Genomic DNA, 6,164 nt, shown 5'->3' with positions numbered 1-6,164 from the left:
AAGAGAAAATCATGGTAAAACACTTAACCTATTGACATGTCAAAAGAAGCTGTCAGCTTTAACTGAAGCCTTAGATCTGTCTGCCTTGGATGAGAGAAGAGTGAGGGGTGACTCGATCATAACCAGCTTCCAATGACGCCTTCGGAAGGTGAAATGAAAAAACAGCCAAAGGCCATAAGTTGAAGTTATTCAAGTAACTTGTTAGAAAAAATATGCCAAGAAGTTCTTTTTATGATAAGAAAATAGTGGATATATAGAACTAAGTCCTTTTTACAGCGTAAAAATTGTGGATAAATGGAAGCCAAAGTGGTGAGGATGCTTTTAATCCGGATGACATATGATAGTTTGAAACAGTTGTTTGAGATTAAAAAGATGGAGCCCGATTGGTGGAGACCTCTTCCCCTACCCATACAGTATAAACGCTACACATTTCCACCAACAACTCTTAGTTTAACAGTATCGAAAGGCTGTATAAAAACAGAATAAAAACTGAAATTGTCTCTGATATATCACATACTGCGACCTTAAGCAAAGAAACGAGCATAAGATTATTCCAGTGGCACTTCTTGATACTTAGTTCATCGCTCGATTAGTAGGTGTCGCTATTATGGAAGTATCTGGCATTGCTACGACGCCACAACAGTATTACTTCCTCTACACAGAAGTTTCCCGTCTTTACTCGCCGTTGCTGATGACGCTGGTCGACTGAACAGGAGCCTTCTCGTGTCTCACTGGCCTGACGCGTGGATAGTGTGTGTGGTGATTATCACGCTGGAACGCGCCCGTAACAACGATAGTCTTTTTTTTGTTAATGTTTTGTGAAGTGTTATGGTGAACTGATCTTTCCCGCCGTGCTGCAGGACAGACTAGCCGACCCGGGAAGTGTAAAGCGATGGTGATAATGTTTGCTGGAAGCGATACACTCCACCGCTGGTCGCTCCCGAGACGTGCGCCAGGTAAGGCAATTTTTAGGGTTGTCTTTTCTTTTTCATATTTTCAAATGTTATCGTTTATAGACTTTAAGTGGTATTTAGGGAACTTCGTATCATTATTATAGGTATTCTGGTCAAATGCAGAGGACATAAGCGTCGTGTATGATGTGCAGAGGAAATGATTCTTCAGTGATTTGTGGTAGAATTACCGATTCGGACACACACTTGTTTGAGAATTGATGTTATGTTTTTCCGATGGTTTTTGATGGTTTTTGTACGATTCTGACCTTCATTTTTAACGCAAATTACTATATATATATATATATATATATATATATATATATATATATATATATATATATATATATTATAATGAATACACTAGTCCTTGATGAAAGTTATGAAGGTAAAATCGCACTTCAGCAGTTCATACAATTTGATTTATCTTATCATTTTTCTGTACATGTGGCACGAAGTGTTTCGTGGAGACAATCCACCTCATCATGTGCCAGTACGCGACAGTTATCTAACTCCCATCATCACACTTGAGTACCACCGTCTAGCACCAATCAGAACAGACCAACCACCGTCCGCTTTGTCTGGCAGTAACCGTTGAAAGGGAGAGTGATTAAGGGGGGGGGTCACGTGGCGGGGGTTGACCTGGGTTGATGAGTGTGTCTTGAACAACATTCTTTTGTTTTCGTGTTTTGTCAGTTCTCTCACATAATGATTTGGTTAATGCTAGGATGGGTTTTGAAGTTGCTTGGGGGCAAATTAAAGTTCTTAGTATTAGCAATTAAGACAGATTCAATGACGTTGCGTGCGATATGATTAGCAGAGGGGTATAGAATAACGGGAATTTTCAATATGTGTGGGATGATCATTTTCATGATAGCGTTTAGCGATCGCATTTTTCTGGTCCATCCCTGCGTACTGCATGACTATTCCAATAACACCCCTCCATTACAGTTTTTCCGGTCTGGTCTCCATATGTACATACATCCATGCCTTCCATTTAACCGCGTAAACACTCCCAACTGTTGCATGGTTTTGCCCAGTTCCCTTATCATTGTGCTCAACGATTCTGCTATCCTGCTTGAGGAGAGGGGGTTAGCATTTTCTTCAGTGTGCATACGGAAATTTCACCTGAATGTAGATAAAGTTTTATAGATAAAAGTTGTTTATGGATAAAGCTTGACATTTAACAGTTGTTTTTTTTAACAATACACAGGAAGACATCCCATTCCATTTTTTTTTCAAACTGCACAAAGAACAAGTTGTAACATAAGACCCGTTACCTCGTAAGAAAATCACATACTGAGGAGAAAAGAAGGATATGTATACGTATTCCATTTTATCTTTTGAAACATACTAAACGCAGTTCCACATAGCAAAAGATTAGCAAAGTAAATATGCATTATTCAAATGTGCCTTTGGCCCTCCGACTCCCGATATGCAAATCTAAAGACATCAAATATTTATATATACATAGATCCCCCAACCCTCCAGCCATGCCAAGTATATCTCCACGTCACCGGTTGTCCGTGGGATAGGACATCCCTGTAGGGGTCTAGTGATCACAGAGAGGCAGCCATTCCCCTCCTCCCCCCGAAGATGAAAGCAAAAGGCAATCCCGGTCGTTTCTCTGAATGCAACAGATGCTTGCAGTCGGTGGGATGAACTGAGATTGGACGTGCAAGCTCCAGGAGTTTATGTATCACACAGTTAACGCCAAACTTCTCGCACTCAGGTATTACAAAGGGTATGATTACTGTTAGACGGAGGTTTTCAAAGAGATGTGTGTGTGTGTGTGTGTGTGTGTGTGTGTGTGTGCGTGTCTGTGTGTCTGTATGTTTCTATGTCTCACATACTCTCTTTCTCTGTGTTTGACATATCCTTAACCATCTCAAATAGATGTGTAGCATTTTGGATAATGTTTGACAGGTATATATAACGTATTCTAATGAATCATAATAAATCTCTAACAGATGTCTTGACATTTCTAACAAATTCTAGGCATTTTTGATAGTTCGTAAGAAGAATATATCATATTCTAAGCACTTCTAACAACGAATGGGGAACATACTTTAAGTTCTGGTAACTGTACAAGATATACTCAAACATTACATATCTAGTTTGTTGTGCAGTAATTTTGATATTCTAACTTCATGGCGTTCATTGAAGTTCACTTTGATATACCCTTGGCATACCTTGAAGTTCTCTTTGACATATCCATGACATATCACTAGATTCAATTTGACACATTCATGGCATTCCTTGATGTTCATTTCGACATATCCATAGCGTCTCATAAAGTTCATTCACTCATATCTATTGCATCTTTCGAAGTTCACTTTGACACTACCATTACATTCTTTGAACTTCACTTTGACATACATCAGAGCAGAAAAGTACAAAAAATAGCAACTTTGAAGGAGATCGATACATTCTAATGCTGATAAAAACCCATGATAACTTGGCTCTCACACACCATCGGTAATTGTAATGTATATACCCATGTTAACTGGCCATTTTCCTCCCCAGGCAAGTATTACATAGTGCGTTACCCAGCCATTTTAAATGGCTCTCTCCTGTCGAAATAAACATGGCCGTTTTTCTTCCCAGGTAAACGTTACAGAGTGTGTTAACCAGCCATTTTAAATGTCCCTCTCTTACCTAAGTAAACATAGAAAGAAAATATAGTCTCCTTGAATGTATAAATCTCAAAACAATGAACTCGTAAATCATCCTTTCCACAAATAGCCTTTAACTGGTTAACTACTCAACAACTTGGAAGACCATTAAAGAATTATGTTTCCTCTGTCCGCCTACGACACCGTGCGTGCAACTTATGTAATTAAGAGATGAAGTAAAAACCTTAACGTTCCCTAATATTGTGTCAGTCTTTCCCATAATTGCTTCGCCTGCTCAGGATGGGTTTAATACACTCCGGTGAAATCTTTTCGAGGTTATTCTACCTGAACTGAATTGAACTTGTGTATATATATATATATATATATATACATATATATATATATATATATATATATATATATATATATATATATATATATATATATATATATATATATTTACACACACACACAAGATAAACGAAGGTAATCACCGTTTTAATTTTCTCTTTCCGGTGATGATTGTTGCATATATATATATATATATATATATATATATATATATATATATATATATATATATATATATATATATATATATATAAAGTGTGTGTGTGTGTGTGTAAGCTGGAGAAAGTCCTGTCCTCGCGTTCCGTTAGACTGAGAATATTTCCACCATTTCTCACAATAGTGTATGTTCACACAACACAGGACACTTAGCTTCCTCATATACACTTAAGTTGGCCCTCTCGCTCGTGTGGGTTTATATCAACAGATCATATGAGAGACTGAAGGGGTTTCGGTTTTCACCTTAGGTTACCTAGAAAGCAGAGTTGGTTCAGCGAATAGACAAATGTACAGTGCCGGGCAGTAGGCTACAACGCAGTAGTTAGGAGGTCAGGGCATTTTACCAATCAACGGTGTTACAGAGCCGGGCTGTTTACCTGTGATCCATTCTGCCTTACGTAGCAACACATCTTGATGAAAATGTTCTTCAGTAAATACACAAAAACGGAAGATGCGATGCAGACCGAGACACAGATTGCCAACATGGCCTTAAATGAGGTTAACAGGTTGGCTACACACGCACTCAGACGTCTGCAGGGTTGAGCAATTGTCGCCAATTACGCCAACCACAACCACCACAACCACCACAAACACCTCAGTCTACTAGGACATATCACCCGGCCACTATAGGGTAACACCGTGGATTCTTTGGGGTTAAATGACTCCGCAAGATGAATATCGGATCGGAACCGAAGATTCTCACAGGTCTCGTTACTTATACTGCTCTATAGAGAGTTAAGTCTTATACTGAAGCGTCAAGAGGAATTATACAGTGCTCGGATTAAGTACAGAATTCGCATTTCTAAGAGTAATCAAAGCTGGAATTGTTATATCAAAAGTAATTTGATAATCAAGATATATTTCAAGCGGTGTTTAGAAATCCTGTGGTTACCAGCGTTCATTGCTGGTCTTGTATTAGGGTTTCCCTATGTGTCTCCGGAAATATGACGGACGTAATTCATTACTTGTGATGTAATGAGTCGATATGTTATATATATTATTTGCAACGTCATTACCAGAAGTGATGTATTGCGTTGGCCACATTATGCAAATGCTACAGTTTTATTTTATGGGATGATAATTCTATTTATAGTTGGTTCTGTCATGATTTACACAAGTGGTTATATCACTGCAATGGATGTTGTGGTATAGGAACAGAAAACGCACGAGTGTGGCGTTCCTGTGTGATATGACAGATGGGAGAGCATGGTGGTAAACGTTGAGGGATGGGATCAAACGTTGCAAGATAATGAGAAACGTTTGAATGCGTCATCAATGGAGAAAACAAAATAACGTCTCAGACTTAAAGAATTAGATTCCTTAAGTATTCATCGATATATATGTCTTAAAAGTACCTAAAACTTCAATAAATGTATGTCGTATTTAATGACCAACAATAGGTAATTAATAACAATAATGATAATCATGATGATAGTGATAATAAGAGTAATTATGATATAATTCATGCCAGCTTATAAAGTTTGTCTAAATTTATCACTGATTCATCCAATGTGAACCAAGGCTGGTAGATGAACCAAGAGGTCTGATCCAACGTAACCAAATATTTGCCAATGCATTGAAGACGTTTCAAGAGCAATATACGACCGCAGCGCCAACTACTTAACTCTGCATTGCGGGGAGTCCGAGAACTACAGGAAATACCTTGAATTAGGCTGTGTTGCGATTCATCAAAAAAAAAATAAAAATCTATCAGTACTTATTCATGAGAGGATTTTTTGTTGTTCCCAAAGTGAAAATTTTCGTATTTGTTTATCCAATATTCATCTAGAAGCATCCTGCGTAAATCTTATTATCAATATTCTTTATGGTCTGATATTTGTGTAGCAGTGATTTCAAAATCATGGCTTTGAATATGGAAAACTCCATTTTTTTCATTATAAACAGTTATTGTGCATATATATGAATCAAGGTTGACAATGACGTGTAATTTAACACATAACAGGATAGAGTGAATTGGAACGATGTGGTATACTGGGGTCGACGTACCGTCAATGGACTGAATTAGGGTATA

At 37.9% G+C, this 6,164-nt stretch overlaps 1 protein-coding gene across 2 annotated transcripts in view; it reads left to right on the top strand.

Annotated features, from left to right (window-relative positions):
• The first annotated feature begins 755 nt into the window (after positions 1-755).
• The window catches only part of LOC139752928 (uncharacterized), a 326,136-nt gene continuing 320,727 nt past the window's right edge, over positions 756-6,164 (top strand). For both annotated transcript variants that reach the window (XM_071668998.1, XM_071668997.1), the window contains exon 1: positions 756-956. The gene's annotated coding sequence lies outside the window, so the exon portion shown is untranslated. The remainder of the gene's footprint in view (positions 957-6,164) is intronic.

This window comes from Panulirus ornatus, chromosome 13 (genome assembly GCF_036320965.1).
Source record: "Panulirus ornatus isolate Po-2019 chromosome 13, ASM3632096v1, whole genome shotgun sequence".
Classification (NCBI taxonomy): Eukaryota; Metazoa; Arthropoda; class Malacostraca; order Decapoda; family Palinuridae; genus Panulirus; species Panulirus ornatus.
The sequence above is the reverse complement of the archived record's forward strand: the minus strand, read 5'-3'. Positions and strand labels throughout refer to the sequence as shown.